The sequence below is a fragment of the Schistocerca piceifrons genome, chromosome 9 (genome assembly GCF_021461385.2).
Source record: "Schistocerca piceifrons isolate TAMUIC-IGC-003096 chromosome 9, iqSchPice1.1, whole genome shotgun sequence".
NCBI classification, from domain to species: domain Eukaryota; kingdom Metazoa; phylum Arthropoda; class Insecta; order Orthoptera; family Acrididae; genus Schistocerca; species Schistocerca piceifrons.
Genome location: NC_060146.1, coordinates 133,502,204 through 133,523,035, shown reverse-complemented (window position 1 = coordinate 133,523,035; position 20,832 = coordinate 133,502,204). Strand labels below are relative to the sequence as shown.

Sequence of the window (20,832 nt, the reverse complement as noted above, 5' to 3'; positions counted from 1 at the left end):
ATAGAAAGGAAGATGAATTTAAAAAAAATTAAAAATGTATGTAAAGTTCTACGTAATTGCAGGAGAAAATGAATCTGAAGTGCTGCAGTTAAGTTTTCTTTTTTCAAAGTTTTGTAACATTTTGTATGTGGATTGTGTTCTAATGATTATCGGCATTGTCGAACTTTTGTAGTTGTTGAAAATCATATTTGATTTAAAAGTTTAGTAGGGGTTGAAGGATAAAGGCAGCTTCTTATTGTATTTAAAGTATTTCTATATTTACATACGGACAGTGAAATTGTTTCATCATCTTTTGGATGTGCACCTGGTATACTAATATTTCCTCTCCTGATATTTCAGCTCATAACCTTACAATCATCTTAGAGGTGAGTCACTGGCAGAATTTAAACCACTTGACATGATACTGTCGAGTAATCGCATGTGCCTCAGAGATAACACTGTTGACAATGAGAGTGTCAGTCAAAGATAAAATTTAATGCATCTGAGGCTGAAACAAAGAAAATACAAAGTCAGCAAATCCACAGTGCTTACTAACTATGTGGCTGATTATTAAAATGGACAGCACATGTTGAAATGCCAGTTATTGAAGACTCAGAAAGATAGTTCCTCTGGGTCTGCACACAAAATCAGTGATTTGCATGATTTGTTGAGCTGGAAACATTTGTCTCAATTGATCAGGTTGTCTGCTAATTATGTTTCTATAGCTTCCTTGATCACCAAATCCCAATAGTGGGCTTGTGGTAAGTATCTACTTTTCTGCAATCTAGGGAATGGGTAGTGTTCAGCCACTGTAGACTTGTTGGGCTTCACAAGGCGTGTGTGTTACTGGTGTTCGATGCAATGTTCTTGCCCTGTTTGTGTTATTTGCCCTATGTAACTTTTTCCACACTTGTGAGGAATTTCATATATATCTGCCCTTTGTAAAAGGTCATTTTTAACAGATCCCAGAAGAGCTGCCATTTTGGCCAGTGGGAGGAAGATCACATCCGCTTCATGCATCCTGACTATTCTGGCAGTTTTTGGAGAAACGTTACCACATACTGTAGGAAGTCCGTTGCTTTTACATCTCTCTTCTTGCTCTTCCTTTGACCATCTGGCGTTTTTGCTTGCAGAGCTCTTTTGATGTTTTGTGTATCCAGTTTTATTGAATACCTTTTCCACATGAACCATTTCACCGTAGAAGCTATCTACCATCAGGTACTACATGGGCCCTACATACAAAAGTTTTAAGTATGCTTATAGTTTGCGAGGGATGGTGGCAGCTATACACCTTAAAGTATAAATTGGTAAGGATGAGCGTACAGTACGTGCAGTGCACTAAAAGCCCGTCCTCCTTATGTCAAGCTATTACATTCAAAAACAGTACCGAGCGAGGTGGCGCAGTGGTTAGCACACTGGACTCGCATTCGGGAGGACGACGGTTCAATCCCGCGTCCGGCCATCCTGATTTAGGTTTTCCGTGATTTCCCTAAATTGCTCCAGGCAAATGCCGGGATGGTTCCTCTGAAAGGCCACGGCCGACTTCCTTCCCTGTCCTTCCCTAATCCGATGAGACCGATGACCTCGCTGTTTGGTCTCTTTCCCCAAAACCAACCAACCAACCAAAAACAGTAGACAGCCATTAATTTACTATTCCAAGGTAAGTTTGAGATTTTAATGAATAGTTAAGATGTTCAAGAAACTCGATCACTTTTTTTCCTTGACACAAGGCCAAACTGTGAATGTGTCAACATATCTCTAGAACAGTGTCAGTTTTAAAACTGAAGATTGACTGAATTTTCTCCAAAATCCTCCATTTAAAATTGTCTACCACAGGTGAGAGGGGGCAAGCCATGGTGCCATCATCAGTTTGTTCAAAATGTTGGTTATGGAATAGAAAGTAAGTGGAGGTTAGCACCTGCTTAAATAATGCAGCTGTGTCTTCCTAAAACTTGTTACTAATCAGGTAAACAAGGAGATGACATCGATGTCAGTAGTAAATCAGAGCTTTTAAATTTCAAATTTGTTAACCTACTATTAAAATCTGCTGAGTTACGGGTGCAATGTTCTCATTTACCGTTAAAAGGTCTCGACAACAAGGCTAAAAGTTTGACCAACCAATAAGTAGGTCCACCTGTTTTAGTCACTATTGGTCTACTACTTAACATTTGTAGTATCTACTGCAAGTGTGGTTTATGACTTCCATTTTGTTCTGGACCACTATTTTGTTTCTATATTAAATTGTAGGGCTTGGGAAAGCTGTATAATTTGGAAGGTACAGATCTGAAACTCATCAGTCTGTTGTAGTGTCCTTGCACAGAGAGGTATATTTCAGAAGCAAAGCAGTATTTCTTTGAACACAGGCAGTAGAGCTCTTGTCAGTATTGAGATAATATGTTGGGTCTCCAAATAAGTTGTTCTTCTCGACATAGATGTCTCTTAGTAGCAAAACAGTGGCGTTACCTTTGTCCGCAGAATGAATCACCCTCTGGGAATTGTTCTGGAGGTTATAAAATGTAGCTCTATCAGACAAGGACGTGTTACTTTTGTGCATTTGGTGTCTTGTTAATACTTGGCACTTCACGCCCTATTTCATCAGCAGCATTATCTTGTAGGTTTCAGACAGCTTGGTTCAGTTCTTTCGATAAAAGATGTTAATGAGGAGAGCTTCAGTGTGATAGCAGAATTCAAACCCTTTCTTAAAACAACTTTTGTCAATGTATTCCCCACATTTTGTCAGTGGAATAGTGTCGGACACAGTACCAATAAAAAAAAATACGAAGGTTAGGCGGAAATTGAGGAATAATCGGTCATGAAATGGAAACCACAGTGAAAATAAAAACTGTTATATTTGCATTAGTTAGTTGCACCTTACTTTTACTTCTGTAATAGTCGCCGTTCCGACTTGGACATCTGTCGTAGTGTTGTACAAACTTTCCAACACCCTCATTGTAGAAGGCAGCCTCCTGTGCTTTCCAACAATTTTCTGTGCGGTACTGCTGCTCGTTGTGTATACCAAAGTGTTGGCTTCGTAGTCAATGATTCACTTGAGCTGAGGTGAAAATCAGAGGTAGCCACGTCCGTGCTGTACACTGGATGATCACACTTCGCACCAAATATGCTGCAGGAGCATCTTCATTGGCCCTGCAGTGTACAGTTGAGAATAGTCACGAATAAGGAACTGCACGACAGTTACATTATGCGGGCTTTCATGAAATCTGACACTATCGGCAGGCACCTGTACTTGCTGGGAGACACTATTTTCTAGGCATCTTTATGCACTCGCTGTGCATTCAGAACTGAGAAGAGTGATATGACACTGCCCAACACTGTGCAAAGCTCCGCCAGGTTTTCTCAGTGGTTTCCATTTCGCAACTGATTGTTCCTTACTTTCTGAATTGCCTGGTATACGTTTGTGTCTACAATCACAATTTATTTTGCCTACTAGTTACCAGTTTCAGTACACGGTACCATCCTCGGGCCATCCTGTCCCACCAAGTGACTTCCTTCCCTCGACCTGTCCTGGTGGGAATTTACCGTCCTCTGCCGTCTCCGTATCAGCCGTACTAGGTTACTCCGAAATGAACAGATTCTCATTTGTAGTTGTGGGGCTCCTCTCATGGTGATCCGTATTTTGCTGGACTGCCCCTGCATTTTGGCCCTTCACACTAAATATGTCCTCCCACCTTCCTTGTCACGGGTGTTAGCGGATGACCCTTGTACGGTTAAGTCTGTTCTGTTTTCTTCACGAAAGTGGTTTCTCCTCCTCTTGTTGCTGCCCCGGCGTTTCTTTTCCTTCTTTGGTTGCACGTTATTGCTTTCCCTTGGCGAGACTGTGCTGTTTGTGTTGTTCCTCTCTTGATTTCTGCCATGTTAGATCATGGGTCCGTTGACCTAGCTGTTTGGGCCCTCCCCCAAATCAATCAATCAACCAACCAACCGAGCAACTCAGGGCCATCCCCTGGGACACAGTTGTCACACTTCCTTCTCAAGAAGGTTCGTCAGTATTTGACACATCTACTTGGGAAGCAATTATGATGATTGCTTGCCAGGGGATGGCCTGAGGATGGCATACTGTACCAAAACCCTTAGCCTCTAGACAAAATAAATAAATTGCGACTGCAGACATGTGCACATACTTTCTCAGCTATTGTTGAGTTGTCCAGATCTTAATCCTTGTTAAATTAAAAACAGAAAATTTAAAGACGTATCTCACTGTTTGGAAGGTAGGAGAGAGGTGCTCATAGAATTGAAGCTGTTGGGACAGGCTACAGTCGTGCCTGGAAAGCTCAGTCAATAAGAACATTGCCTGCAAAAAGCGGGGTTCTGAGTTTGAGACTTGATTGAGATGTAGTTCTAATTTAATAGGCTGTTTCAGTGATCTCCTCGTCTACAGAACTTGCTCTGAGATAACACAGAGCAGGGCTTTTCAGTCAACACTCTCTGCGAGTAGACAGCAGCTCGAGCCAGTGAGCAGCGAGCGCTGTACCTCCTCTCCAGCATCGTAACAATGTGGGGTAGCTTGTAGAGAGCTGTGAGGAGGCTTGAGATGGAATGATGCAGATACCGTGTATTTCTCAGGCTAATTAATTTTGCAGCCAGAAACATGCAAGTCCCTGCAAATGAGGTTGCACTGCTATAAATCAAATAAACTAAGCATAAAATTTACTATTAAGTAGTTACATATTTCTCATTTCATTTAGTCAGACATTACATATGCAACAATTTTTAATCAACCCCCACATACTTCGTTATCTTATTTCCCCCCGTTTTACGAGAGTGCCTGTATTCAGTGCAATAGTTCGTGTGTGTGTAGTAGACATAGTGTGCACTTCAGATCCTAATCTGACAGATTCTAATCAGAGGCATTTTATTGTTTCTCATTGTTGGAAACACTTGTTGTAAGTTGAACAGGAAACCAGTCAGTAATATTATACCTGCAGCCATCTTGTATAAACTAGTAAATTGATTCTGAGGAAAACGCTTGTAGAAATCTAGAATTTGTCTTTATATTCCTTGCCACATATCTGGTCATTTACTTTCAGACAAGCTCAAATCTCGTTGATATTTACAGAATACAGACATGAAAAACAACCTCTAGCACTATCACCTTGTTAAATCAAAATTGGAATTCTTCCTAAAGATTACATTGAGTAGGAGGCTAGCGTTCAAAGTCTGTATTAATATCAGAGTCCTTCAGTGAATGTATTTTTGGAAAATGAGCTGCATTTCCTTCGTGGTGATTTGAACTTGAATAAAATCATAAACAGCTTTTAATTGACAATTTATTCACACCCATATTTGCAGCACCCTCGTGTGGTTGTACATAGAAAGGAAAGCATCCTTATATATTTAAAAAATTAAGGATAGCGAATTAAAATAAAACAGAGTAAAAGTATGTAGTGTAGTGTCACGTAGGTCAGTACACAGAGATGCCTCAAACATTCATATTCATAGAACGCAACCCCATGAAAAGGGGAAGGGGGATGAGGCACTGTGGCATAAAGAACGGTAGTTACTGTAATAAATACAACTGAAAAGTAATACTAGGAGCATAAAATTAGATACCATCAATAGTGTGTCTGCGTGAGAAATGAAACCCGTTCCCAGTCCCACTACTGCAGACATATAAAACCCCAGAAGGGAAAAGTTACGGAAGATTAAAAATCAGGAAGCAAGAAGTAGAAGTTAATTAAGCTGCTGGGCGGACATGTGTGTCCATGTGGAAACTGAATGCAGACGAAGGAATAAAAGTATAAAAAAACCTAAGAAGGTTATGAAACTTAGCAGTAACAAGCTTTCAGAATCAGGAGCGTACATCAGGTAATAGGAGACTCTGTTTATAATGGCAAACCTAGGAAAACAGAACAACAGATGAAAGGTTGTGGCTGCCGATATTATAAAGCTGTATGTGCATTTCCTTTGTGTAACCGACTGTCCCAAAGTGACAATGTCATTTTGAATGCTAGTATACAGTCGATGAAATTCATTATCAGTTGATCCCTACTCAGAAGTAAAGTGTTCAAGAATTTCAGATTGTAATGGCAAAGACTGTGAGGTCACTTTTCCACTAAGGCTATTTCAGTTCAGCAACATGCGTTACACATTTCTGTAAATATATCTCTCGTCCAAAAAGATAAAAAAAGAGTTGTCGATTTGATCCTACTAAGCCAGTACACCTGCACTGCAATAATACTGACTTCCATGCCGGTTGCCAATATATTCAAGAAAGTTCTGAAATTGGTGCTCTTGAAATCTGTACTCAGATACTTTGTTGGTCATAAGACCACTACCACGTGTTAAATTTTTCAAAGTGACGTTCTTTGCACTTAAATTCTCCAGGAGAGGCACAGAGTAAGCACCTCCAATTTCAGTGGGTACTGAAGTATTTTTCATTCTCTCATTCAGTTGCATTTATTTCACTTGCAGCCAGTGAGCCTGATCTTAAAAGCAGCACATATGCAAGTTCACTCCAACAGATCTTCAGACCCCCTTTTGCAATCTGTTATGCTGTTTATTCTGTTGAGCTTTCTGCTCGTAATTATCTTACCATTTACAACATTTGTTCAGTCCTACACCATTTCTTTGTTGCTTATTACATTTTTAATGTCCCATTCCAGCTCAAGCCGTACTAAATAGGCAGTGAGGTATCACCCTGTCTGACCCTGGATTTCATTTCAAACTTTCCAGGCACTCCTGCATCATCACAACCATTCTCCGTTAAGGCACTCACAACCACAAGGGTCTAAAGCACACTGTCGTCAATCCCACATTGAAGTGAATATCAGAGAAATGGGTGAGACAGCATATATACAGTTTGGGCCTTCAGCACAGATAAAGCTGACTTACTGTAAGATCCACAGATGTCAGGATCCTGCGATAAATCTACAATCTCAAAATCAACGGTGATGTATTTTAGGGCCTTATTGTTCTCAGCACTTCAATTATTTGCATCTTTTTATTAATGTGATAGGCATTTTTCACTCAAGATAGTGTCTAAGATATTTTGGTGAGTGTTTTATATGTTTTCAAAGTTAGTCCACAAACAGTAAATGTTCATATTACACTTGCAATTTTTGTCTCCAAAAAAAATGCTAGTTGTCTTTCGCAGTCTTCTTCTTTTTCCAGGTCGTATGTCATATATTCAGGGCTTCAGCTGGTTGTTCTGCATTTCGTAATGCTACTGGTATAAGGTGGCCAGATGTCTTTCCTGTCATGTGTACCCTGTTTGTCTACATCAGCTGTGAAAGTGTGAGAACATCTTCAAAATGTTTTTGAACTTTGTAACAGTGATGGGACAATGGTACCAGCCAAGTTCACCTTGGCATATGTGAGGAAACTGCCTAAAACACACATCCAAGCTGGCAAAGACACCAGCCCTCATCATTAAAATGGCAAAAAGAATCATTACCATCAGTTCTTTCAGTATGACGCAAGTCACTAAAGACTTCGCTAATACATGACACTCCACCCACATCACCATTGTATCCTGTTTAATAACTATTAACTGCACTGCCTAAGGTCTCCTGTTAATGAGAGTGGTCCCACGAGTGGGCATTCCTCAGCCCATTATAGAGGTGAGAGTTTTCAAAAATTGTCGTCATTATTTTTATGTTCCAGGATGCCAGGTAAATTTGTAGATATGCCTTATCCAACTTTTCTTGTCCTTCTAAAGCTGTTTCTCCTTCATTTGGTGTGAGTCAGTGCCTCGAATTTTGTGGATCTGCTTATCCCAGCTGTCAAAAGGTCACCTTCTCAGTGTCTTCCATGACACATTTTGATAGAAATAATCCCGAGGGGTGCCCGGCTCCTGCAAGCACTTTTATTAGAGGGTCTCAAATGGGCCTCTTTCTAATCCTAGCTGTTGTCAGATCTTCTTTTCTTATTTTATCTGCTTTTGTTTTTTTATAGACAGAGACAGAACAACATACCGAAGTATCTAACACCCTGTAGGATAATATTTGTAAGTGGTTTCCAATCTCTGGATGTATTGTGTTGACGGAGGGAACATTATGTAAGTACCAGAACTTGTCCACTGCATCTATCATCTCAACTGCAATCTGTACATGGGCTGTTGTAAAGTTCCTACTCAGTAACAAATTAGTTGTCTTGGTTTTACTGATTTTTTTTTTTTTTTTTTTTTTTAACTCTTAATGCAAAATACCTAGTGTAGTTCATACCTCCATGTATGTCTCCCTCCCCAAATAATTCAATCATTGGCAAAAACTTAAGTATTAATTGTTGGATCATTTCTTTTGAATGCTTTTAAAATGTCATCCATTATGCATCTTCATTGTTGGACTTTACTCTGTTTAAAATGAACCTGACCTTCAGTTTAGTTATGTAATCCCATAACTGTCTCACTAACTTAAAAGTGTATTTTGTGGAAACAAGTGGCATTTCCTACAGTTGAAAACTTCAGTCTGATCAGCTCTTCTTTTCAGTCACAGTTGCCTTTGTCAAACTCATTTTGGATGTATTGTGGCTGTAGAGCATACTCTTTCAGGAAATAGTTGTTTCTGTGAATATGGTGCCTGTTGGTCAAGCAGCAGCTTGTCCTTCCAGCAAAGTGAGTTAGTTTCATGTTCTGTGGATCATTTGCAATGAAATTGTAATGACGTGGAATGAACTATTTTATGTACACATCACAACTTAATGTTTAAACATGGCTAGATGCTGAACATTTACAATTAATTTTTTTTTTACCTTTTTGTCCATCTTTTATATATGTTGAATTTCCTCCTTTTTCATGTTAACTCTACACAAAAATGATGCTAGTCTGTAACCTTTGATATATAACTTCTCCATCTTTGTGGGGTCATGGTGTTCAGAGAGGCACAGAACATATCACGACAGAATTATCCACATCTTCTAGGCATACAAGAAGCTCATCTATCTTGTTTTTCAATCTTCTGACGTTCTCCAAGTTGGTGACTCCCTAACTTTTACATAACACATGCTGCTTATTTCCCAAGCAGCAAAATCTATATCCGTGAGAGTGCTGCTGAGTAGCTGTCCACGTTTTCAAATTAGACACACAATTTTTTGTCGAAGTCTATCAAGAATACAAGTGCCAATTGATGTCCCTTTCCTCATACCCATACTAGTTACATAATAACCTGGTTCTATTTGTTTTTGTAGAGATATTAGGGCATTGTATTTCATTTTTCTTTCGTCCAACAATTTTTGGTAAGCTAGAGATCAGTGGTAAATGTTACTTTCAAAACACTTAACTGAAATGAAAATATATGCTGTCTATGACCTTTTCAATTTGGTTATTGTTAAAGATGTGGTGTCTGAGAACTATCCAATATAATAAAGAAGAGAAAGATGCCATATTTAGGCCAAATCATGCAAAATTAAAAATACTGATTCTTGCAACTGATAACTGAAGAAAGAAGAGGAAGTCTTGGCTGTGGTACATAGATAGTGGACATAACTACATGGTATCACTGAATCTGAAAGACTACTGAAACTAGTTAATATTCATTGGAAGGAGGAGACGTGATTGAGTAGTTGTTAAAATGCAAAGAATATAAGGCTAGTTTTGTTTTCTTACATTTCCTATGGAGTATTATTCCTTCTCTAGTCATAGTGTAATTGTATTTAGAAAGAAAATTGCAGTATTTAATAATTGTGCTTTTTAGTCACATCTGATTTGGTACATTATTCATAAGCTCATCTTCCTTTCTATTAAATAAATGTAAAATTTTGTCGTTGAGAAAGCGTATTGGTTTTCCATGATAAATGGAAGGTAATCCTGTTCCTTTAGTAATATTATTTGTCATTCTGTGATTGTGAAACTCCCATGTTGTCATTTAAATATTGATTACTGTCACTCTGTTCAGGGTAACTGAGGCTTTTGTGATTTGCCAACAGTATTATGCACTGTAGAATCCAGTATTTTTAACATTGTGTAAATTAATAGCAAACAAAATTATGTCTGGTACTGTGCCTTGCTTTAGGTAATGGTAGTGATGAATCACCCCACAGGCAGTTCTAAATTAAATATGCTCTGAATTGTAGCATTCTGGTGTTATTAAGACAGAGAATTGTAAAATGTGCAGTAGATTTGAACTGCATAAAGCAGATTCCAGGGACACATTGTAAAAAAACTTTACACCCACATGTAAGGTGGTGGTCTGTTGTTTAATGCAGAAACCTCCATTCCTTGATGACAGTAGCTTTGTTTTTCATGAAAACTTATATTTGTATTTTGCATGTTTTGTTGTGTGTGTGAATGTTAAAAGATATGTAGAAATGAGTGAATCACTTTTGAAAAGCATTTTTTTCCTCTCTAAAATTTTTAACCATCTTTCATAAAGTGTACCATGGTATTTAGGTTGCATGCTGATGTAGAACCTGATTACTTGGTCCACATCCCTTAAGGTTCTCCTTTTGCTTTGGATCTATAGAATACAAAAACTTAATGTAGTGTTTGACATAGTTCTATGTGAAACATTTTGTTTGCACATAAGAAAGGGTATTGTGAGAAACTAAATATGGCAATGTAGGGAATAGGAGGCCAGTGCCATTGCATGTGAGAATGGTACTGTGAGTGCTGGGTGTAGAATTAAGAGGTAAGAAAGGGACTTTTTCCCATCTGATGTTGTGATCTAAAATCAATAGTACAATCATTGTCTTGATAGAACAATTGATGTTATTTTTGCAGATAGTGTCTCTCAGACTTGTATTTTTCTAACCAAAGAATGCCATTTTAGTCAATAGAAGTCAATAATTTTGTGTATGATATTTTCCAGTTACATATATTTGTAGAATATATATTCAACAAGTGATAGGAAAACTGCAATCTGATCGCTACTCTAGGTGCAGCCCTTACCTATTCCAGAAGGTCATTAACGAGAATACCAACAAAAATCTGAGGATTCTGGTGTAGACACTTGAAAGGAAACTCGAATGGATTAGAATAAGAGTTCATCTCTCAAATAGTAGAATAAACACTCACAGATAAAAACAAAACCTGACAAAGCCCAGTGTTTCAGACTCAAGGTTGTCTTACATAGCAAAAGAGGATGAGTAATTTCCAAAAAGTCTAGTTCCCTTTAACAGTTTACTCTATTGTCTGGTGAAGGTAGTCTTGGTTAACTTTTGTTTATTTACACCTGCATGTAATTAAAGAAAATGTTGTAATATATTATGTACCTTTGCGTCTGCCTCTATGTTGGAAACTCCAAGGCTTGAGGTTCAGTACTGATTCTTTGCATTGCAACCAGCCCATCCACAGTTCCTGTACCCAGTTAGTTTGACGAGACTGATTTTGATGAATGCTGCAACTTTTATTTATTTATTTATTTAGTTTCCAGATACTTCACTTAGTCATTAAAAGGAGAATTCCTGTTTTACGTTATTCTATTTTTGTCATTTGGAAATTTTGCTTAGAAGAAATGGTATGAAAATAATTATATTTTACTTATGTTGCAGATTAGTTTGCAACTTTTGGTACATAGTCATTTGTGGATATGATGTGAAGTTAGCATCAACAACACAGACCTGGGAAACGTGTTGGCACCCGATACTGTGTGTTCCTTGCATTTGGCAACGTGAGAAATTAAAAATGCTTCTCTGTCAGCAATTTTGTCTCAAACTTGAAGAAATGATTCTAAACAAGACTTCTTACACTTGGTTATGCAACAAATAGCACTTCCTCTGCACAGGAATATTCACAGTAAAACAGCTCTGTGGAAAAATTAACTTGGCCTCCACATCTGGATCATATGCATCCCTGCTGATTCTGTGTGTTTTCTTGTGGCATAACCCACCTTCTAATAGCTTACTGATTAGACCTTTTTTATTGCCTGGAATCCGTTTTCCAGCTTACCAGCATTATCATAATCATTACATGTTCCAAGATATTATTGGAATAAAGTTAGACAGAGAGAAGTAATATACAACAATCTCAGCAATGGGACCATGTTATGAATCACTAAGACAGACAGACAGACAGACAGACAGACACACACACACACACACACACACACACACACACACACACACACACACACACACGAATACTTAGGCTTTTGACAACTTCCTTAGTCATCATTGTCAGGGGGTATCACCCTCGCTACCAATGTTCTTCTGTCGCAGATATGGACACACTTTCTAGTGAAATATGGAAGTCCCACATTCTTTGATGTCTCCTTGATGACAATTTGGCCAGATAAAGTACCTGACAGCTACTGAAATCTCTCTTGAGGAGAGAGGAAGTCTTTGAAAGCTCAAGACTGACAAATCTGACTCTGCAAAAAGTCTGTGAAGCATTTTTTCAAGAATGTCACTGTGAAAAAACTACAGTATTATTTTTCAACAATTCTTTGTTAACTACTGTGCCATTTGTCACCATCCCAACATAAGTTTGCTCTGTCTTGGCTTTGTTCTGAATTTCTCATACTCTCAAATATTACCAAATATGTTTGTTCAATACCCTGGACATAACCTTTGTAAACACACCTCTCACACGAATTTTTTATACATTTTTTATACATTGTCACATTTAGTTATTTTCCTTTGCCTTTATTTTTCACCTTCATGCTCCTGTCCTGCTCTCATCCCCTTTCTCAACTTTTTTTTAATTTAATTTTTTTCCATCCTAGTTCTTAATTATGTTATTCACTTACCTTCATCTTAATCTGTCTTTACTTCTCAGTATCATCATCATCATCATCTCCTCTAGAATGAATCCGACACTGTGTTATCTTTGACTTCCTAGTGTCTCTTAACCCCTGTCCTAACCCTCCCACCTTTTTTTGTCAATATCTAACCTTGTCCACACAACAGGTGGCGATCCCAACTTATCCATCCTCCCTCGCTGAGCAAGGAACTAATAGTTCTGAGAACTATGCATCATGAGCATTTACTTTCATGCATATGAATCGTTAGTGCTAAATTTTTACCTTCTGTAGGTAAGAAGTGGTAAGCAGTTGTGTCTTAAAATTTATCAGCATATTCTATCATGTTCACGTTATAGTTTGCTGGAAACTCTTGCATTTTGGAAACTCTTGCATTTTCTGTATGTCACTTTTATCCATTTACTTTTTCATTTGCTTTTTTCTTCTATTGCTAAGTAGTTGTCAAATAACTGCCTGTGCCATAATTCTTTAATATCCTGACCATTTTGATGTTTATCACCAGTTCCTGACACAGGATGAATGTGTCTTGAGTCATTCATAGATAATAAATAACTTACAGAAGAAATGGTGTTACTGTCTGATAAACTAATAGTATTACTACTAATTCTGATATTTAAGTAACAATGTTTGCAATGGAACACCATCTTTTTATGTACTTGTGACACAGAAAATGTTTACTTAACAATTCCCTAAACAGAAACTAGCAGAGAGCTAACCATGAAAACCACTCTTAACGCATTTCGGAAAAATACTGCAGTCACTTGGAGGAAGTGGCAGCAATTTAAAAAGAATTGGCAGAGGCCTCTCTGGAATTTATTGCTTAAGATCCAGTTTGTATACCTCATAAGTCAGCCGACATGGGGTTCAGATTGTGTTTTTCCTATCTACATTCTTATTTTTTCTAACTTACAGATCTGAGAAGGAGAATGAAGGTGGTCTAGGAGGTCCTTTCTATTCACTTCTTGCTTTTTCATTGAGTGGCAAGTGTCACTTTTATTGTTAACATAAACATTTACCAAAACTTTTGTCTTCCACATTTTCCATGAATACTTTCTTTTTTTATGAATGTAAATGTTTATGCTGATGAGATTGTGTGGATGTATATAGTGAAAACATTAAGAGAATATACTTACCTGAAATTCTGCTGTGATATAGTAATGTACCAGCTTAGAAATATTGTAGACTACAGTATCAGATGAACACTTAAGTAGAAACTGTTGTTTGCAAGATGATGAAACATACATTTATGCTACTATACTTTCTCAAAAGTGTGCAGTTTTTCCTTAATATATGTTTTAATGTTAAAGAAATTATTCTGTATTAACACTCTTTATTTGCATGTAGACTTGGTCTCAATTAAAGATTGGTAATCTAAAGGACTTAGTTTTTCTGCTCTTCACAGGATCCTTTAATCTTGCAATGCTAAATTCTTCAGAAGCTGCACACAGAACCTAACTGCATGAACCAACTCACTTGCAGATGATGCAGGGTACTCTTGAAGGATAGATAAACCCACTAGCTGTCACTGCCCTGGGGCGCACACACACATCCTCATTCTATTGCCATGCTATAGTCTATTGCCATGCTATAGTACTTGTTTAGGACACAGAAGTCACGGATAGAATCTTTCGCTGAACATAAGTGATGGTGGTATCTCAGTTGAGGTGCTACAACCTCGTGCTGACTCAGCAGTCCCACACTTAAGTTACCTTCGTAATCAGTTGGAGTTTAAGAGAATTTCCTGAAAGACTGAAGTACAAAGTAGTAAGAACATTTTATGAAAGGGAAGATTAGCAACTCATATCTAATTACAGTCCAATCCCCCTGCTTCATCTGTTCTCAATATTTGAACCATCTTTCTGAGAATAACCTTTCAACAACAGTACAGTTTGGCTTCTGTGAATGTCTCCCTTGAGAAAGCAGTATACAGGGTGCCCCAGGAATAGTGGTCAGTGTTTAGGTACATGACAGGAATGATCATTCCAAGCAAAAAAAATCTAGTAAATATGGGCTCTAAAATGCATACCTTAAGAGCTGTTAAGTACCCACTTAGCTGAGCCCCCCTGAAACCACAGGGATCACACTGCTAGTACCTGAGCTGTTAACACCTCGTGTATGCCCAGGAGTCGATGCTCATCACTTTGGGGCACCAGAACTCCCAGCAATGGCAGCCGTGCTAGACGGCTCTTGCTGTGGCTGGGTGGCTTCCACGGGATGAGCCCCTGATCGGAGTGGGTGGACGCCTTGTGCATGAAGTGACAAAAGCTTCACCATCTTCGCCATTATGTGGCCGTCTCTAAGTGGTTGCAGACGTGACACTCCTGATCCTTCAGCCTTCCCCTCCCTGGCCACCCCCTGGGAGGAGGGCCAAGCTCGCCGACTTGGGTTGAAACCTTTCCCTCGGCACCTGGTTTGTACCAGCATAGATAGCAGAAGTTTTGCCACGACCAGGCCTTTGTTTTTTTGTGGAGATGATTGAAGATGAGTATGGTGAAGTGGAATCGATGAGTAAAATGCGGTCCGGTGCTTTGCTCATAAAGACATCTTCTGCTGCCCAATCTGATGGCCTGCATCTTTGTGGCCGTCTCGGTGATGTCCCAGTCTCCGTCACCCCCCACCAACCTTTGAACTCGGTACAGAGCATTATTTTTCACCGGGATCTTGTTCTCCAAACTGACATGGAGCTCCGTGCTAACCTCAAGTGGTGAGGGGTTCATTTTATCTGCCGTTTGCAGTGAGGCCCTCCAAACAATTGCACCACTATGTGCGCCTTTTTGCTGCCTTTTGAGGGGTATGTCCTCCCAGAGAAGGTCAAGGTAATGGTGTACCGTTGTGACGCAAAACCTTATATTCCACCACTGATAAGATGCTTTAAATGCTTACGGTTTGGACACACGTATTCCCGCTGCACGATGGTCCCCTCTGCGGTGACTGTGGGCGCCCCCTTCATGGGGGAGTGCCTGTGCTCCCCCACCAGTGTGTGTAAATTGTCATCGACAGCATTCTCCATGCTTGCCTGCATTCCCATTTTTTGTGAAAGAAAGGATGATTCAAGAGTAAAAAACCTTAGACCGGCTCACCTACACTGACACTTGTCAAAAGTGACTGGCTCCATCCCATGTCTATGACTTCTAATTTTGCTTCAGTTACGTCTGGTCCCCCTCCTACCCGCTCCTCTTCCCAGCCCCACCCTATTCGCCCCATGCCTACAGCTTCCTCCTTACTCTCCTACTCCTCCTCCCCTTCAGTATCGATAACCACCACTTTGGGTGCCACTCCCCCTCCCCCGCTGGAGAAGTGCTCCCCTTCTTTGGCAGCCGCCTGTATTGGAGCTCTCTCCTGCGATTCCTCTTCCCGGCACACTCCTGAAATGTGATCTGCTGCTCCACATTGACAGCGTGATTCGCGGCTGGTGGGCACCAAGATTGCTCGGTGTAATTCCGTGGCCGCCCTTGCTGAAGTCTGCCCTTCTCTTCCTTCCCAAGAGAAGAAGCAGAAACACAAGAACAAGGGCAAGGCCCCTCAGGTACCCCCTGAAGTACAGCCTCCCCCTCGTCCAGTCGATGAACCAACAGTGTCTGACCCCACCTATATGGCTATTATCCTATCCTTATCGGTGACGGATGGCGACTTGGCAGCGTGACTGACTCTGGTTCGTTCTCTTCCCCTGTGGACTCCGGCTTGAGAATTCTCCAATGGAATTGTAATGGATATTTGTGTCACCTTTCAGAGTTGCAGCCCTTTCTTTCCTTCTACTCTGCTGCTTGTATTGCGTCCCAAGCGACCCATTTTGTCAATTGTTACTCACCCGCCCTTCGTGGGTTCCACACTTTCTGTCGGAACCGAATTGGCCCCTTGCGGGCTTCTGGTGGTGTTTGCACCTTGGTCCACAAGGACATTGTTAGTAAATGGGTTCCCCTCCATACCAGAGAAGCCATTGTTGTCAGGGTCCATCTGGCCAATCCAATCACAATCTGTAATCTCTACCTCCCACCTGACGGGACGCCCACATCTCTTGCTCTAACCACCCTTCTTCAACAACTCCCTTCTCCCTTCCTGCTACTAGGGGACTTTAATGCCGACAAACGTCTTTGGGGTAGTCATAGAACTACTGCCCTGAGCAGGACAGTCGAAGCTGTTCTGGCAGGGCTTGACCTCTGTTTACTAAACGCAGATGCTCCCACACACTTTAGTGTGGCACACGCCACTTTCTCTACCACTGACCTATCCATCTGCAGTCCCGGCCTTCTTCCCTCCATTCAGTGGGGTGTCCATGATGACTTACGTGGACAGCAACCATTACCAGATTGTTTTGACCTTCCTTCAGCATCTCTCGCTCCGTGACCCTCCCAGGTGGGCCATCTCTAAGGCTGATTGGGGTGCCTTCTCCTCTGCCCACATCCCTCCTGTATTGCCACACGACAGTGTTGATGAATCTACATAGACTTTGACTGCCGCCATTCTTTCAGCAGCTGTTTCAGCAATCCCTTCTTCCACAGGTCCCCCCCACCCCCACCTCCTCGTCGGAAGATGGTCCCGTGGTGGACTCTGGAAATTGCTGCAGCCATAAAAGACTGTCGCCATACTCTTAAACACTTCAAGCGGCACCAGTTGGCTGCTCTTCTTCTGGTCTTTACAAGACTCCGTGCCTGGGCCCGCTACCTAATCAGATTTCAGAAACCAATTTGCTGGGAACAATATGTAGCTGCCATAGGACAATACACCCCCTCTTCACACCCTCCTCCCACTGGGGTTGCAGGAATTTCTGTGCATGGTGTTGTCCTTCCCAGTCCAGACTTTGTAGCAGAAAATTTTGCTCAACACTGTGCTCAAGCTTTGGTATCGCCTCAGTATCCACCCACATTCCTTCTCCTGAAAGAGCATTCAGAATGACTGCCTTTGTCTTTTGTTTCTCGCTGCTTGGAGCCCTATAATGCCACATTCAGTGAATGGGAATTCGCCAGTGCCCTCGCCCTTCGTCCCAGCACGGCTCCTAGCCAGATCGGATACATAACCAAATGCTCCAACACATATGGCTGGCCACCATCGTATGTTGACTCTCTTCAACCGTCTGTGGAGTGAGGGAGTTTTTCCTACCCAGTGGCAGGAAAGCATTGTGGTGTTGAAGCCAGGGAAGCCACCTCTTCAGTTGAATAGCTACTGTCCAATTAGCATTACCAACACCCTCTGCAAGCCCCTTGAACACATGGTGAGTCGGCGGCTGTTTTGGATCCTTGAATCCCGTGACCTTTTGTCATCGACTCAAAGTGGTTTTCACTGTGGCCGCTCTAAGGGGATAACTTGGTCCACCTGGAGTCTGCTATCTGGTCGGCTTTCGCACATCCGCAACACCTCCTTGCACTTTTCCTTGATCTGCATAAAGCCTATGGCACCACCACATCCTCACCACCTCCTCGCCACCCTTCACGAATGGGGCCTTTGTGGCGCTCTGCCCATTTTTATCCATAACTTCCTTTCTTGGCACTCTTTTTGGGTCAAAGTTGGCTGCTCCTACAGCACTCCCCATCGGCAAGAAAATGGGGTTCCACAGGATTCCGTGCTGAGCGTCCCTCTCTTTCTCGTAGCCACTAATGGTCTGGTGACAGATGTTGCTCCGACAGTGTCCCCCTCTTTGTATGCTGACGATTTTTGTATCTACATCGCTTCCTCTGTAATGGGCGCTGCAGAACGCCATCTACAGGGGCAATCTGCCGGGCGCACTCTTGGGCTCTCTCCCATGGCTTTCAGTTTTCGGTGGCCAAGTCGTGTGTCATGCATTTCTGCCGTCGCCGCACAGTCCATCCCCATCCGGACCTGTTCCTCGATGGCCAGCCCCTTGATGTGGTGGACACCCATCGCTTCTTGGGTCTGGTCTTTGATGCACGGTTGACATGACTCCCTCATCTTTGCCAGCTGAAGAGGATGTGCTGGTCCCATCTCAATGTCCTTAGGTGTCAGTGCGATACCACCTGGGGTGCAGACTACTCTGTTGCCCTTTGATTGTATCAAATGCTGGTCCAGTCTCATTCAGACTATGGAAGTCCTGTCTATGGTTCTGCATTGCCTTCAACATTGCAGATACTGAACCCCATCCACCACTGTGGGGTCCGACTTGCGACTGGTGCCTTCCGGACTAGACCCGTACTTAGCCTTCTCGCAGAGACGGGGATTCCACCACTGCGAGTTTTGCACCAACAGCAGATGATATCTTATGCACTCTGCATTCGCTGCACCCCAAAGCACCTTAATTATCGTCTCCTTTATCCAGACACGGAGATCACCCTGCCGCAGCGACAGCCATGATGTGGGCTTACCACGGCTGTCCGCTTTCAATCGCTCTTTTCTGAGCTCCAGCAATTCCCTTTACCGCCTCTTTTCTCTGCTCACGCACGTACCACTCCGTGGTGTGTCTCTCGGCCACAGCTCTGTCTTGATCTCTCAATTGATTCAAAGGATTCTGTCCCTCCAATGGCTCTTTGCCACCAGTTCTACTGTGTCCTCAGTTCCTTCCAGGGTTCAGAAACTCCATGGTTGCTGGCCGCACTGGTTGTGCTTACACCTATGCACGATGCACGGAACTTCGTTCCTTGTCAGATGGCTGTAGTGTTTTTACTGCTGAATGGTAGCTATCTTGTGTGCACTGGACCGTTACGCTCCTGCTCAGGACTATCCTTCACTATCTGTAGTAACTCATTGAGCAGTTTGCATGTATCGGCCAGTGCTTCCCTTGCCACCCATTGGTCATCGCTATCCGGGACTCCCTTTCTCTCCTTGATCAACTGGATGCTTGGTGGTTTTCATTTGGACCCTAGGCCATGTCGGGATTCCTGGCAATGAAGTTGCCGATCGACTGGCTAAATTAGCTACTACCAGGACATCGCTTGCTATTGGCATTCTGGAAATAGACCTTTGCTTGGCATTATGTTGTCAGGTTTTGGGCCTGTGGGATGCAGATTGGCACACTCTTTCTTTGCCGAACAAGCTCAGGGCGATTAAGGATTCTACAACTCCGTGGCGGTCCTCCTCCTGGGCCTGTCGTAAGGCCTCTGTCGTCTTATGGCGGCTCCGCATTGGCCATACTTGGCTGACTCACGGTTATCTCCTCTGTTGTGAGGACTCCCCTCTCTGTCGTTGTGAATCGATGTTGACTAGGCCACATCTTATTGGGCTGTCCCAACTTAACAGCTCTGCGACGGACTTTTAACTTTCCAGGCTCACTACCCCTGGTGTTGGCTGACACTGCCTCAGCGAAAGATCTCGTTTTGTATTTTATTTGTGATGGGGTTTTTTACCACTTTATTTAAGAGAGGGACCTTCCACCTTATTGGTGAGTGGAGGGGATGGCAGGCCAGGCCCTCTTGCTCCCCCTTTTGCCCCGACCGGATTGGCTTCAACTGGACTTGGTGGTTCACCCCAGCCCTCTGCCTTCCCACTCCTTTCCTTATGGGGTCTGTTATGTCTTGAGCTTCTCTCTTGTCTCGTGTGCTTTTTCCTTTACGCCCCTATCATTAGTCACTTTCTTTCCCTAGCCTCTTCTTCCGCCCGTTTCCTTCCTTCCTTCCCTGTCAATAGTTTATCATTTTATGGACATTGTAGTTCCAGCTTTTAATATGGGATTTTTTCGGTTTTAGTTAATCCATGGTCGGAGGGACTGATGACTGCATAGTTTGGTCCCTTCTCCACCCACCTAACCAACTAATGCGAAGCATCTGTTCTATTGAGCAAGTGCTCATGGGTCTTAGGGTATGCTGTTAGTGCCCCTGTTTACTTTAAAAATTTTCTTCTGGCACATACTACATTCTCCCTAAATATGGAAAGCAACAAACTTGCAGAAGATGCAATTTGTTTCACAGTATCAAAGATGATGCTCGTAACTTTTAAGGTATGAATTGTAGAGCTCGTATTCACTAGACACTTTTTCTTTAAATGATCTTTCCTGTCATATCACTGAATGTTGACAATTAGCCCTTGTATATGATTTCACAAACTCAATTCTAGTATAAATAAACAACAAAAACTATCTTGTTGGCATTTTCTGTGATCTCATCAAGGCCTTTGATTGTGTAGACCATAAAATTCAGCTAGTTAACATAAAATAGTGTGTTATTAAAAACCTTAAGTTTTTGTACATTGAATCTTACCTCTCAACAGAAAACACAGGGTAACATGAGCAAATGATAAGGCAAGAATAAGATTAAATTAT

The 20,832-nt window shown here is 41.6% G+C and overlaps 1 protein-coding gene across 4 annotated transcripts in view; it reads left to right on the top strand.

Annotated features, from left to right (window-relative positions):
* LOC124717372 (speckle targeted PIP5K1A-regulated poly(A) polymerase-like) overlaps positions 1 to 20,832 on the top strand; it is a 221,362-nt gene that overhangs the window by 87,583 nt on the left and 112,947 nt on the right. The window lies entirely within an intron of this gene.